At 41.3% G+C, this 15,001-nt stretch overlaps 1 long non-coding RNA gene across 2 annotated transcripts in view; it reads right to left on the bottom strand.

The window, feature by feature from the left end:
- Positions 1–15,001, bottom strand: part of LOC105882564 (uncharacterized) — a 196,892-nt gene that overhangs the window by 22,244 nt on the left and 159,647 nt on the right. For both annotated transcript variants that reach the window (XR_012914693.1, XR_012914692.1), the window contains exons 3-4: positions 3,352–3,496; positions 3,140–3,201 (exon numbers count right to left, since the gene is read on the bottom strand). This is a non-coding gene — a long non-coding RNA (uncharacterized LOC105882564). The remainder of the gene's footprint in view (positions 1–3,139; positions 3,202–3,351; positions 3,497–15,001) is intronic.

Genomic DNA, 15,001 nt, shown 5'->3' with positions numbered 1-15,001 from the left:
ATTGTGTAGCCACTATGTCCCTGTGAGGACCGGGACACTTGGCCACTGCCCTTCTATTTTTTGGAGCCTCCTACCTGGCTCAGTGTGGTTTCCAATGAGTCAAATTGCCACCATGTCATGGGCATCTTCCCCATTTTATTCGGATTGGTATATGTGAGTCAATGCACCTATTCATACCTGTGTCTAGGACTGATAGGAATGTCCACATGTCAGCTTACATCCATGTGTATGAGACAGCATGTCAGCACATGCACATGCATGTACAGTTGTATACGTGCTGTGTTGATATCTATGTGTATCTTTATGTTTGTGTGACTGAGTGTAACTATGTGTGTTCCTGTGCCAATGGGTATGAAAGAATGTATGTATTCATATGTGTCTGCACACATGCAGGCATAAATGTCTTCATGTATACATTTTTCTGTTCATGTTGTAAAGTCCTTCAGCCCACCTGATAAACAGACCTCTTGTGATATCTACTTATACTAGATCTGCTTATCAAGGTCGTTAACAGAGAGATAATTACATCTGTGCCTGAGAACAAAACAGCTCCAGTGCCATCACTTGGTAATCCCTCTCCTGCTGCTAGCACTCGGCTGGCCTCCTTCTCACTCAATCACAACTTCACAAATCCCTCCGTCCTTCCCTGGACAACAGCTCATGGAATTTGGGGCCCTCTGGCTCTCAAACTTACTGGGCAACCTTCTCTCCCAACTCATCAAATCAGCCTCAGAAGAGAAACTGAGATTTCTTCCTTCTTCTACTCTCCACTTCTCCCTCCACTGCTGCGGCGTTCTGACTTCTTCTTTCCCTCGTGAGCTGCCCCTTACACGACAAGCCTATGTCTGCAGGTAGGTGTGGGCTCCCTTAGTGTGAATGCTGTGCCTGGATTGTTGAACCAGGCACACACATGCCATCAAATGTCCACCTCTCCATGATTTTAAGGAAGGGAGAATTTTGCTTTCATAATTGGAAGCAAGTTGAACAAATGAAAATAGGTGTGACTTGGTGGGCACCAACATTTATCTTTAAGGCATCATTAAGGCCAGTGTTGGAGCATGGCCACCTGTGGTCAATGTAACCACTATTTTTTATTACCCACAGAGGGAATGTTAATTTCCCCCCTGGGTGGGAGTTGAGAAAGGGGTAGACAAAGGGTCAGAGCTGTATTAGGCTAGAAGTGTGCAAAAGGGAATCGTGGGATCGGGGGAAGCAGGAGGGAAGGGCAGAGCTGGTAAACAGAGGAAGAGCATTTTTGGCATTATGTTAGCACACAGTAAACTGGGCTTTTTGACCAAACATTAAGAAAAGAAGCTAGTGCTTCTCAACACATATGGTCATATGGAAGGCTTTGCTTGCAAACACTTCTGGTGCTGGGGGACATCCCTGTCCTCACAGTCCTTCCCCAAGTGCTGTGTGATGCCAGGCCTGCTGGTGAGAGGCCGGCCCATTCCTCAGTGCCCTGTGCCTGCAGGGGCAGATGGAGAGCAGAGCATCAGGCTTGCTGCCACCACCTGTCCCCTTGGGCCTGCCATTCTGAGTCTTGAATGTGCCCAGGTGTCACTTAGGGTGCTTGTTAAAGTGTTAATTCCTAATCCTCCACAGGGTGGTAGAGAATTGTGTCTGGGATGTAACAGAACAGCAAGGGCACAGACCAGGGGCTATGAAGGATCAAGAAGAGGATTCTGTTCTGAATTCAAATCCTATAACAGGAGGGCCAGAGAAGGCCCCTCAGTCTTCAAGAGACCATCACCAGCCTCGGTTCCAGTAACCAGTCACCACATGACATGAGGTTAGTCATCGCCCCTCTCTCAGCCTCAGTTTCACTCATCTGTGAAACAAGGACATCATTCTGACATCTGGGGATTCTATTATCATTGCCCATCTTGTATTTTCTTTTCTCCTTGTTCAAATTCTTCCTTGCCTCCTCTCTCTGGGCTCCTGCGACTGGGAGAAGACTGGAGAAACCAAACCTTGTCACTCATTCCCTTCACTAAAGGGTTCTTCTTTCCCCACTATGTGGTCTCAAGTAACATAGGTGTGAGCTGCTTTGTGGGTAGCCTTGGACTCTTACTCAGCCAGTGCTCCAGGGACTAAAAGGCTGATGCAGAGGATGAATGTGAATAAAGGAAAAACAAACTTCAGTTGTCACTTCTTTTATACTCTGAGCTTCAGCAACCCCAGTCCCAGGTGCAAAAGGCATTTTCATTTGTGGGAAAGTGGGAAGACACCATTTTCATTTGTGGGAAAGTGGGAAGACACCAAGAAGCCCAATTCAACCACCATGTTACCTGAACTTCCACTGGTGGAGATAAAATCCTTTCAATTATGACCTCATTTTTCCTTATTTCAGTACAAAATGACCAGACTAAGATGGGTAGACCATTGATAACCATTGACACCTTCAAGTGGGTTACTTTATATTTCATGTGCATTCGTTTATAACCTCTTGACATAGGCCTACACATAAGGGAGAGACAGAGATAGAGGCAGAGAATTGATAAAAGGAAAATAGGTATAGAAGAGTAGAAAGGAGCAGGGACACTGTTATGCAAAGTAAAGACCCTGCAATCAGGTGATGTTCCTAGAAATAGACTATGCATGCAGTTGGCTCTAAGCTTCCTTGAAGGAAAAGCACAAAAGGAAACATGGTCACTTACAACATGATTAGTGAAAAATGTTATTAGCCACGCCCTCCAAGAACTAGAAGGTTCACTAAACAAATGTTTGTTCAGCACCTATTGTAGGCCACCTGTACCTGAGTGAGGGCCTCCGGGGGATGCAGAGGGTGGAGAACAACAGCTGCTATTCTCCCTGTGTCGAGAGGAGAAAACACACACAAGGATGATATAAGCATATCACGAGAGACGCCACATAGTTGTGTGCTATAGGTACCGAGTGCTCGGGAAAGGGAGACTCAGCAGTGTCTGGGTGGGCAGAGGAGGCCCATGAGGAAGACTGGGTTCTTCTGGGTTCTGTAAAGTCATGTCAGCTGATGAGGCTGGAAGGAGGTCTTTGAAACTGGAAAATTTCAAAGGAGCTTTCAACAGTCCTCCAGCCAGGCTGGAGAGAAGTGATTTTCAGCATGGACATCCTCTGGTGAGAACTTTTCTTACCTCAACCAAAATGATTTTCTTACCTAAACCAAATGATTGCAGAGGCATGTCCTGGACTGGTCTTCCTGGCTGCAGAAGAGGGGCCCTGTGAACCAGGAGGACAAGGGAGTTCAATCCACATGTAATTAGATGAAGCAAGATTTATTAAGCACCTATAATGTGTCAGGCATTGTGCTATGAGAGACAGGATGGCAAGCAGAAGAGGTTCTTATTCCCTGTCTGTCTGCTTCCTTACCCTTTGTGGGAGAGTCCTAGTCACCTAGAGGACAGTGGGGATCAGGTCCTCTCCACGATGGAAACAAATGGTGCATGTCCAGAGAGGCAACGCCACATTCCATGCAGCCTGTCTTGAGAATTCACTGGGAGAATGCACTGCTTGACTAAAAAAATAAAAATAAAATAAAATAAAAGTGAACATATTCATATATAGAGTGAGGCAAAATGACTTCTACAATTACAGGCTTTATAAATTGCAAGCAAATTAAAACAGAAAAGTAAGCCACTTCTCTTTCCCACAATTAGAAGCCAAATCCATGCTGTGCTGCACTCCAGTGGTCTGTCTGACTGCAGAGACTTTTTCCCATTCGATGAATTCAAGCAAACACGCATGCACACATTTATTTCTCCATTTCTTATTCAAGTACCCTTGTGGGGTTTTTTTTTCATAAATCTGTCTTTCATTCGATTATAGAGTCCTCAAGAGTGACAAGAGTATATTTTAACTCTAATGCCTCCCGCTGTTCCAAATCTTAGGAGGCAAAGTGATTTAGAGAAAGAATCGCTAGGTTCCAGTCCTGGCTCTCTCTTCCACTAACTAGATGGCATCAAACAAGTCATTTCACCCTCTGGACTCCAATATTTTCATCTACACAAGATTATTGGACAGATAAACCCCAATGATAGTAATAACTACGAGTCCTTGAGCTCATACAATGTGCCAACCCCTTTGTGTATATTTTTCCTAATTATCACAAGGACACCGAGAAGAACTACAAATAATGATTTTGCAAATGAAGATTCTGAGTTTCAAAAGGTTGAGTCTTGCCAAAGTCAGACAAATATTAAGTGGCTGAGGCAGGACTTCCTGACTCCAAAGCCCAGGCTCTGTTATGCCACACAGCCTAAGGTCTTCCCTCTGGTCCTCATGCCCATGTTCCCGGACTTCCCAACCTCTAGCTCCCACAAAACCCTGTCCTCCCTATCGACAGGGAAACAAAGGCAGCAAGTTGGAGTAGAAAGTTCAGGTATGGAAAGACAGATGTAGACTCTGAAGCCAGTTATCTGGGATCTCAGAAGGAGTCTGGTTTTTCTCAGATGGGGGCTGAAACATACCTATGTACCCTCCTGTCTCCCATTCTACATCCAGGCAGAAAGTCTCGTGGGAAGTTCTGTCTCTAGGTCACACACTCATTCTTCAACCTCCTGGTGATCCAAGAGCAGGCCAAATAATCCAATCAAAAATGTGCATGCATTTAGGAGATGATGATGGAAGCTAAAAGTTATTGCCCCCCATGGACTTCAATTTTAATCAGCATCTGGAGGTGTAGTTCTGGCACACCAATACAAATAGCGAGTCTGCAAGCGCACACACATACACGCCCACAGAGGACTGTAATGAAAATAGTCGGAAAGCACTTTTGACTTTCTAATTTTCCAGAAACAAAAATCAACACAAAGAATCCAACACACAGCAGTCATTTGGTCTTAAGACACGTGAACAGAATTGTTTGCAATTAAAATGTCCCAGAAAATATGAACATATGGAGTTATCCTAATGAAGGAAAGTTTCTTTCTCTGTGGCCTTTTTCTGGCCCTCTGCAAATTTCAGAGCCCTAGAGGAACATCCCAAGAGCAGAATTGTCTCTTTCCTGTCCCACCTACAGGGCAAGGCTGTGGGCACTTTTAAGATGTCTGTTCTACACTCTACAAAAAAAGACACCTGCACTCGAATGTTTATAGCAGCACAATTCATAATTGCAAGGCTGTGGAAACAGCCCAAGTGCCCATCAATCCAAGAATGGATTAATAAAATGTGGTATATGTAAACCATGGAGTACTATTCAGCTCTAAGAAACAACGGTGATAGAGCACATCTTATATTTTCCTGGTTAGAGCTGGAACCCATACTATTAATTGAAGTTTCCCAAGAATGGAAAAACAAGCACCGCATATACTCACCAGCAAATTGGCATTAACTGAGCAGCACCTATGTGGACACATAGGTACTACAGTAATAGGGTATTGGGCAGATGGGAGGGGAGAGGGGGACGGGTATATACATATATAATGAGTGAGAAGTGCACCATCTGGGGGATGGTCATGCTGGAGACTCAGACTTATGGGAGGAGGGGGGAAATGGGCATTTATTGAAACCTTGAAATCTGTACCCCCATAATATGCCGAAATAAAAAAAAAAAAAAAAGATGTCTGTTCTAAACACTGGAATGGAGCCTGAGAAGGTATTTTTAGCATTTCCTTCTGACAAAGTAATCAGTGTGGCTACCATAGGTTGTTTGTCTCCACTTGGGCTAAGAATAAAAGTAGTCTTAGACAAGAAATAGGTTTTCAGCAGGTTCCTTTGTTTCTTTAGGGCAATGTGCCTCTGGTGTTAGGGGCCAAGGTGACCCCAGGCACTGCTGCTGTTATGAATCAGGCAGTGGGAACCAAACATAAGTGGTGTAATTGCTGGGGAGAGAGAGAGAGAGAGCCATGCTTGCAAACTGGAGGATGAATAGTTTTGGAAGCCAGGCTTAGGGGCCCAGTGAGAGACTCTATAGTACACATCAAGGACTGTGTTTGGCAAGATGAAAGTGTTTTCATCTGCCTGAGAAGTCCTGCTTCACTTTTCAACGGGGATGAGGAAAGCTCTTGGGGCATTTAGAAATGGATTTTCATGTTGGTAATGGACCTTCCGACAAGCTATTGAGCATATGTATGGGCCCAGCTCTGCTTGATACTGTAGAAGAGAAAGTAAAATGTTGAGTAGAGAGAGATCTGGTGCCCCTTTCAGGGGCAACTTGGTAAAACAAAAAGAATGTGGGCTTTTGAGATAAAATGGAGTCCCTGTTCTGTCATGGACTAATTATGCAAACTTGAGCAATTTACTTGACTCTATGAATATTGGTTTCCCTGTTTGTTAAGTTATACTTCCTTCACAGAGCTATTGAGAAATCTAAATGAGCAACATATGAAAAGGGACTGCCTACAACAGAGCCATTAGAAAGTGCTCAATAAATGTGAGTCCTATAAAAGAGCCTTTGAGGATATCTCCATTAAAAAACAACCGGCCCCATAGCTAATATCATACTTGATGGTGAAAGACTGAAAGCTTTTCCTCTAAGATCAGGAACAATACAAGGATGCCTTCTTTTGCTACTTTTGTTCAACATAATACTGGAAGTTCTATCCAGAGCAATTATGTAAGAAAATAAAATAAAAGACATCAAAATTGGAAAGAAGAGGTAAAATTGTATTTTTTCCCAGACAGTATAACTTTATATGTAGAAACCTTTAATGATTCAGCAAGAACAACAATAAAAACCTATTAGAACTACTAAAAAAATTCAGCCAAGTTACAGAATAAAAAATAAAGTCAACACGCAAAAGTCAATTGCATCTCTATACACTACCAATGAACAATCCAAAAAGGAAATTTAGAAAACAATTCCATTTATAATAGCATCAAAAATAACAAAATACTTAGGAATAAACTTACCAAGGAGATTAAAGACCTGAACTCTGAAAACTACACAACATTACTGAAAGAAAGTAAAGGAGACACCAATAAATGGAAAGACAGCCCATGTTTGTGAACTGGAACAATTTATATAGTTAAGATGTCAATACTATTCAATATGCTCTACAGATTCAATGCAATCCCTATCAAATTCCCAACAAAATTTTTTGCAGAAATAGAAAAACTTATTATAAAATTTATGTAGAATCTCAAGGGACCTCAAATAGTCAAAAAAAATTGAAAAAGAACAAAGTTGGATGTATCATACTTCCTGATTTCAAAACTTAACTACAAAGTTACAGTAATTAAAACGGTGTGGTTATGACATAAAGACAAAATATAAACCAATGAGATGGAATAGAGGTCCCTCACACATATGATCAAATTTTTGGCAAACATGCCAAAATTATAATGGGGAAAGAACAGTTTTTCCAACAGTGTTAGGAAATATAGATATCCACATGCAAAAGAATGAAGTTAGACTATTATCTAATACCATATGCAAAAATCAACTCAAAATGGATGAAAGGCTAAGAGATAAACCTATAAAAATCTTAGAAGAAAACATAGGGGAAGAACTTCATGATGCTGGATTTGGCAGTGATTTCCCAAATATGACACCAAAAACACAGAAAACAGAAGAAAAAAAATAAATAAATTATACTACATCAAAATTTAAAACTTTTATGCAACAAAGGACACTATCAATAGAGTTAAAAGGCAACCTGTGGAATGATAGCAAATATTTTTAAATCATATATCTAATAAGGGGTTAATATCCAGAATATGTAAAAAACTCCTATAACTCAACAACCAAAACCAAATAACTCAATTTAAAACTGAGCAAAAAACTTGAATAGACATTTCTTCAAAGACACATGCAAATGGCCAATAAGCACATAAAAAGATGTTCAATGTCACCAACCATTACAGAAATGCAAGTCAAAACCACAATGAGATACCATTTCATACTCAGTAGAATGGCTACTATTAAAAACCAATAAATGGGTAAACAAACTAAGAAAGATAAATTTTGATGAGGATGTAGAGGAATGGGACACTTGTGTACTGTTAGTTGGAAAGTAAAATGGTGCAAACATTATGGAAAGCAATATAGAAGTTCCTCAAAAAATTAAAAATAAAATTACCCTATGATCCAGCAATTCTGCCACCGATGTATACCCAAAAGAATTGAAAGCAGGGTCTTGAAGGGATAATTGCCCACCCATGTTCATAGTTGCACTACTCACAATAGCCAAAAGGTGGAAGCAACTCAAATCTGCAACATGGATGAACAGATAAACAGAATGTGGTATATACAATGGAACATTATTCAGCCTCAAAAAGGAGAAACGCTGTCACATGCTGCAACATAGAATGCACTTAAGGATATTATGCTAAGTGAAATAAATCAGTTACAAAAAGACAAATATTGTATGATTCCATATGTTAATATATGAGGTATCTAGAGTAGTCAAATTCACACGGACAGAAAATAGAATGGTAGCTTCCAGGGCCTGGGGGAGAGGGAAATGGGGAATTATGGTTTATGAGTTCAGAGTTTCAGTTCTGCAAGATGAAAAGAGTTCTGGAGAAGGCTGGCGGTGATGAGTGCAAAACAATATGAATGACGTGGCATGAAGCCATTGAACTGTGCACTCAAAATGGTCTATTTCACCACAGTTAAATTTTTTTAAACTAACAATCAATAGAAACAAGAGCAATACAGACGCTAAACATTATGGGAGGTTAGGGAACAGCAAGAGATTTAAGGAATGAAGCAGTAAGAAAGGGCTTCATGGACAGTGTGTGCATGATTTGGTAAGGGGACGGGGAGGGCAGGGGACATTCCTGACAGACAGAGAGTATGAACAAGGAGACATAAGAGAATTCATATGTCAAATGGGAGAAATTCAGAAGGGAGCAGCCCAGATATATGGAGCAGAGGTGTCCCACTGAGAAATAACGAGAGAATAACCTCCTGGTGGAAATACAGAATCAGAGCAAAGACAGCCTTGAACACCTGGTGGCAGGTGTCTGCCCCTCCCTGAGTAATGAGGGACCCAGGAAAGATGGCAGTATGTGTGTTCAGGACCTATCATGACGCCAGGAAGAGAGGAGGAAGACAAGGGTGGGGGAAATAGGAAATTGAGCGTATTTCACACCTAAAGCAGATTATGTTTTAAAGCCTTCTCCTCTGCACAACAAAGTTATTTCAGTAATTATGATGAAATGAAATAAATCCATGAAAAAAAATAGACTTAGCCAGATAAAAATTATTGAATCTCCCACTTCCCATTCTGTTTTACTATTTTCAATTATAACCACAGAACATTCCAAGGGATCACAAAGAATGACAGAATTGAGGGGGCTCAAGTTGTGTTTCTTCATCTTTACAATCACTGTGCTATTATTGTTGATTTCTTATCCACTGTTCAAGCACAAAATTACGAGCTACCGCCCACTGTGTACCAGAACAAGTTTGAATGGTTCATAACTGTTGCATATTCACTCTGGAAATAAACAGCTGTACTCAGTTCTCCTGTGTCAGGGGCCAACAGTATAACTAGGAGTCCTACAAATTAACTCCCATATGGAATACACTGTTAAAAGATAAGGAGTAAAAATTCTGCTAATTTGAAGCTCACGAATATATCATTAAAACTCAACAGTAACTGCAACAGTTATTTAGAATGGAGATCAACAAAAGAATTATTGGAAGGAAGAGTATTTTATCACTGGCATCGGTTAGAATTGACAGTGTCTGCAATAACAAAAAAGTTGACCAACTTTTAGTCAATGTTATTATTGTTTTTAAATTCTCTGCAGACGACACACTCCATTATTGCCTCTACTCTCTCAAGGGAAATCAATTAGATGATGCAGAAGAGAAGTGAATTTGTATCAGTAGCTTTCCTCCATCAGGCAAAGCAGTTTAGTTACACCTTATATCCTTTGGCTATGACAATGCGCCACTGGCCATAGGAGTGATTTCCATTTGAAGATCTGTCATTCATTCAACACAGTGCATCCTTTCCTGGCTTGTTCCTGGGCTAATAGCCACAGCTGGGTGGTGGGGGGGGGCACAGAGCAAGTTTATCTGTTTATGCTTCAATTTTCAAAGCTAATAGTTATTTTAACTAGCAGGTTATTTCTTGATTACAAGCCACTAATAGGCTGAGGATGTGTTTGGATTTCATGAATTGAATTTTACAAAGCTTGCATTTTAAAACAATGTGTCAAGTTCAGCACATTCTTGCACAACCCCTTTCTAATCAAGGCAGGAGGAAAAAGCTTTCACTTGTAAATAAAGCTACAAACATTAGCTCTTAGATGAGAAGAATAACCACATATGTATTTCTTCTATAAGTGTTTACTAAGGGCACACTGTGGTGAGGGTTTGCAATGCAAAACTGATTAACATAAAGTTCCCTGTTCCCAGTATAGAAGAGGAAGTTGACAGATAAAGACGAATCAACCACAATCACTACCACCACTTCAACAACAAAATTGCAATGGGTATGACCCTCCTTAGCACCGTTAAGAGCATTTTCATATATTCTGTAAGAGCACCTGTGGCTTTGCCCCATGCCTAGAGGAAGCACAGCTGCCTACCTGGCCATGTTTCTTGGTCAGTTCTCATGGCTTGATTCTCACTCCTCTGACTCCTCCTACCTCTTCAGGTAGGTATGATTCAGACTGATGATTAAGACAGATTTTTGTTTAATTCCAATTTGATGCGTAACTCAGTCATTCAGAGATTTCTGGTTCCATGACCTGCAGTGTAGGAGATGACATGGCCCCAACCTGGGTTCCAAGACCCCCAACTGGAAGCTGTGCCATGAACCTCAATATTAAGGGGAATTTAGACATGGTATATATGGTAAGTACATAGATATTTGAAAGTAAAGGTGGGGAGAGTGGTTCAAAAGAAAATGTGGTCAATTCTATGCCAGCATCATTGGTAAATTTAATTGCATCAAAATTCAACAAATATTTATAGGGCATCTAACATGTGCCCAGCAATGTGCTAAGTTCTAATGATGTAGCAATAATACCAACATAGACAATGTCCCTATATAATACCAACATAGACAATGTCCCTATCCTCTAAATATTAAAGGGGTGACTATAAGTGTTATGTTACCAAAAAGGAAATATAAGCTATAATGGAACCATCAAACAAGAGTATTTAATTTTACACTGAAGGTGGAGGACAGAAAGTCTTCCCAAAGGAAATAGCATCTAAACTGAGAGTGAGGCTTGAGCAGGAGTTTAGCCAGATGAAAAAGGATAGAAAGAGTGAAGGGAACAGCAAAGGCCTGGAAGGGAGCATGACACATTTGGGGAAATAGAAAAATTCCACCGTGGGTGGAGACGTGGAGATCAAGAGAGGAGGATAGTGCTAGATGATGCTAGAGGTAAGCTGGCAATTGAGGTAATACTGGAATTGAGTTTTGAATGACAAGTAGGGCTTTGTTGGTATGACAAACGAGGAAGATTATTTCAGAACAAAAGAGAGCTGCATGTGCAAAGGTGTGTGTGCATGTAAAGTTTCCTGCCATGCTTTGGTAACAACCAATGTTTTGGTATCTACAAATGTTTAGTGCAACTACAATGTTTAGTACAATGGAGAAGAATGAAGCTAGATAAGTAGCCAGGACTCAGATCATAAAGGATTGTAGAGTGTCTTAATATACATGTTCTGAAGCTTGACTTTGTAGTGATGGAGGAAGGGCCACCAAAGGGTTTCAATCAGGGAAAATTCATAAATAAATCTATGCTTCAGGAAATTGGCGGCAGTAGAGAGTATAGATTGCAACTCAGTTAGAAGGCTGTGGCAATATCTAGGAAGAAGATGGTGAGGGCTGAAGCTAAAGTGGTGGCAAGGCAGACAAAGAACTTGAGAACTCTGTAAGAACTAGAATTTTTGCAGCATAATGATTTTTTCTTTTGTTGAAAGGGATGAGGCAAGAAAACAAGACAGATGCTCAGTGCCCAGACCTGAATGACAGAGTTGATATTGTGAGAACATACACTGGAAGAGAAGTAGTTTTGAAGTTCAAAAAATTCATCATTTATTTAGGCATTTTAGGGCCATATAACAGACTATTGGATGTGTTGGACCAGAGCTCAAAAGAAAGGTCCTTCAAGAGAAAGTTACTATCATGAGAATAAATGATATTTCTCAGGGAACAAATAGATTAAGAATTAAGAAAATTAAAAAAGAAAGCCTCAGGAAGCATTACCTTATGTAAGTGAGAAGAAGAGATATCCAGGCCACCTGACAGGAAAGGGAATGTTAAAAGAATGTGTGAGATACAATATAGAAGGCAAAGGAGAAGGTGTTTTCATTATAGAAGGTGTGATCTGCAGGTTCAAATGAGACATCAAGCAGGAAGAAGAAAAGAGGATTTGACAATTTAGGAAACGGTCAAAGGATCTCTGCCAGACTTCCTCCAGAGCTCAGAGGATGCTGGTCCAGATAATATGATAAAACTCATCAGACTGAAGGCCTGAGTGAAGTGCAGGAAAGGAAGCTGTGATGGAGAGTGGGGCGTTAAGAGTTTTAGATTGCAGAGGTGGAGTCTCTCAGCATCTGGCCTTGGGAGGGCCTTGTAAATGGGGAGTTAGAGTGTCAATCACCAAATTGAGGCAGTCAGGAAATTACCAACATAGGCATTGCAGTTATTCAGAATGAAAGCAGAAGTGGGTAGAAAGGAGTCCTCTTAGACAGGTGTCCTTCCACTTGAAGAATGTGAGGCTTAGCCCCAAAGGTTGGTGGAGTAGAGTGGTGTGGTGAGAAAAAGTGGGACTGATGGTGGCTGAAAGTATGCGCCTCTGGAGAAAAGTTTAGCAAGTGGGTGCAGGAGTCAAGATTGGCAGCAGTAGAGATAAATGACTGGAAGGTCAACTGTGCCCCATACTTAGTGACTGAGGTCTTGAAAGGATGGCCAAGTTCCACCTGAGAGGCTGCAAGAACAAAGGTGTCATCAGGGAGAATGCCCGATTTTATTTTAGGAAATATCAAAAATATTTTAAAATCTATTCATCATGGAGCAGGGTTCCAGAAGGCACAGCAGGAAGAAGTTCAAGGAGAAGTGAACCAAAGAGGAAGATGCATAGGACAAAAAATGAGTGAACAAAGGAAATTTTGTTTTGGCCAAAGCCAAAGCCACAAAAAAAAAAAATTGAAAAAAAAAAAAAAAAAAAAAACACCACAATGAGGGAGTAAGTAGGAACAGCTTCAATTCACACTTTCAGGTGGAAATCTGTCCGAAATTGTGTCATTGCTGAAAGCTCATGAACTTTCCAGATGCAGAACTTGTGGCCTAATTCCTGAAATTATTCTTTCTCAGTCTGTGCTGAGTTGAGCCAAAGGAATAACTCACACGTTTGCTGGGTGTTTGTCCTTGCCCTGAGAAGTAACCTGTGCTGGATCGCTGGCGTGTCACATCCTCACGGCTGCATTATGGACGTCTACGAGTACGGGCACAGCTCCGTACTCCCAGAGCTTGTGTTCTAATCTACTCCATAAGCATATTTTCATATCCAGTCTTAATGCATGTTAAAAATCTCACATGGATGCAAGTCAATTTCAATGGCAAAATTACTATAAAAGTACAGAAAGGATGAACACAGCTTTAAGATTTTGGCCAACAAATGCAACTGAAACCACATTATCCCTTTCCTTTGTTTAACCTGAATGAAAAGATATTTTGACATTTCATTGAGCTGCTCTCATTTTTTAGAAAAAAATAATCTGGGTGATTTTTTCCCCCTATTCTCTCAACATTGGGTAAGTTCCATTTCTCTTTCTGATTCCATTAGCTGCCAGAGCGCGCGCACGCGCGCACACACACACACACACACACACAAAACCCTTTCATTTTCCTCTCAAACCACCCACTTGGTATTTTTTATGCTTCAGCGATCCACACGCAGATCACTCCCGCAGCACGGCTGCCTCATTAAGGGATACAGAGAGGAACTCAGCGCCTCCCTTCCCAAAGGAAGAATCAGAGCAGTCACCCAGCCAGTCCCCTGGGTTTGCCAGGAAGATGGCTTCGCCCCAGCTCTCCACAGAGCAGCCCTCTCATCGTGGCTCAAGCATGTCCAATATGTCAGAATCTGCTCAGATTCGCTGGTGAGACTCTCGTGGGGAGAGAGAGGCAGAGTGGATAACCTGAACCTCATTACTGTCATCATTTGCAAGCTTGGCCTGTTTCATCCTTCCTTAATGGAGTATGAAATGGGAGATACGCCATCCCTTGTTAATCAGCGCTGGGCCTGGAGGACGTCATATGTGGTGCCCAGGGCCTGCATCTCAGTATGCGAAGCAACTCAGCCCACTGGTCTGAATGGGGACTTGGGAAAATAGTGGAGGGGGAGAGAGCCCCTCCCTGGCTCGCTACCCATAGGTAGGGCTATCTTCAATCTCTTTGCATCTTTCTCAGGGACTGGATTTTATCACACTGAGAATGGCCTTCAGCCCTATTGAGGTTGTCATGATGCCTGAAATTATCACAGCATAAAGGCATTGGAGTCCCCCAGCTCAAAAGCAAATAAGTTATCCTCTAAACCTTAGAAAGATGACATGAGCTCCAAATTGGATAGAATTTCATTATTAAGATGGAAGATCTACAGTTTAGGAGCTGTGGCAGGACCTTGGAGAATATTTTGTTGCTGAGGGCGGTGTCCACGACGCAAGTGCACAGGTTTTGGAAGGAGGCGGGACTGAGTCAAGTTCTGACAACCCCACTTCCTAACTCTGAGATCTGGGGCTAGTTACATAACCTCTCTGATCCTCTATTTTCTCATTGGGGTGATACAAATATAGACATGTAACCCACAGAGAAGTTTCAAGGATTAATGCAAGTAAGATAATATCTGTAAAGTACCCAGAAAAATTATGCTTTACATAATGTCTCTTGTTTTTAGATTATCTTGTGTTCTTTGGGAAGGCTCTGAAGAAATGAGATTTAGAGTCTATGTTTGTTTGGAAGAAAAAAGAAGTCACACGCCAGGATAGGGCCACTATCTGTGGTAAGAGTGTAAAATGAACACTTCAGGACAAGGATTGGCTGTTGTACAAAAGTGGCAATGAATGGAAATCAAGTAGAGAAGATAATTAAGAATATGAGAGTTA

This window comes from Microcebus murinus, chromosome 24 (genome assembly GCF_040939455.1).
Source record: "Microcebus murinus isolate Inina chromosome 24, M.murinus_Inina_mat1.0, whole genome shotgun sequence".
In the NCBI taxonomy this organism is placed as follows: domain Eukaryota; kingdom Metazoa; phylum Chordata; class Mammalia; order Primates; family Cheirogaleidae; genus Microcebus; species Microcebus murinus.
The sequence above is the reverse complement of the archived record's forward strand: the minus strand, read 5'-3'. Positions and strand labels throughout refer to the sequence as shown.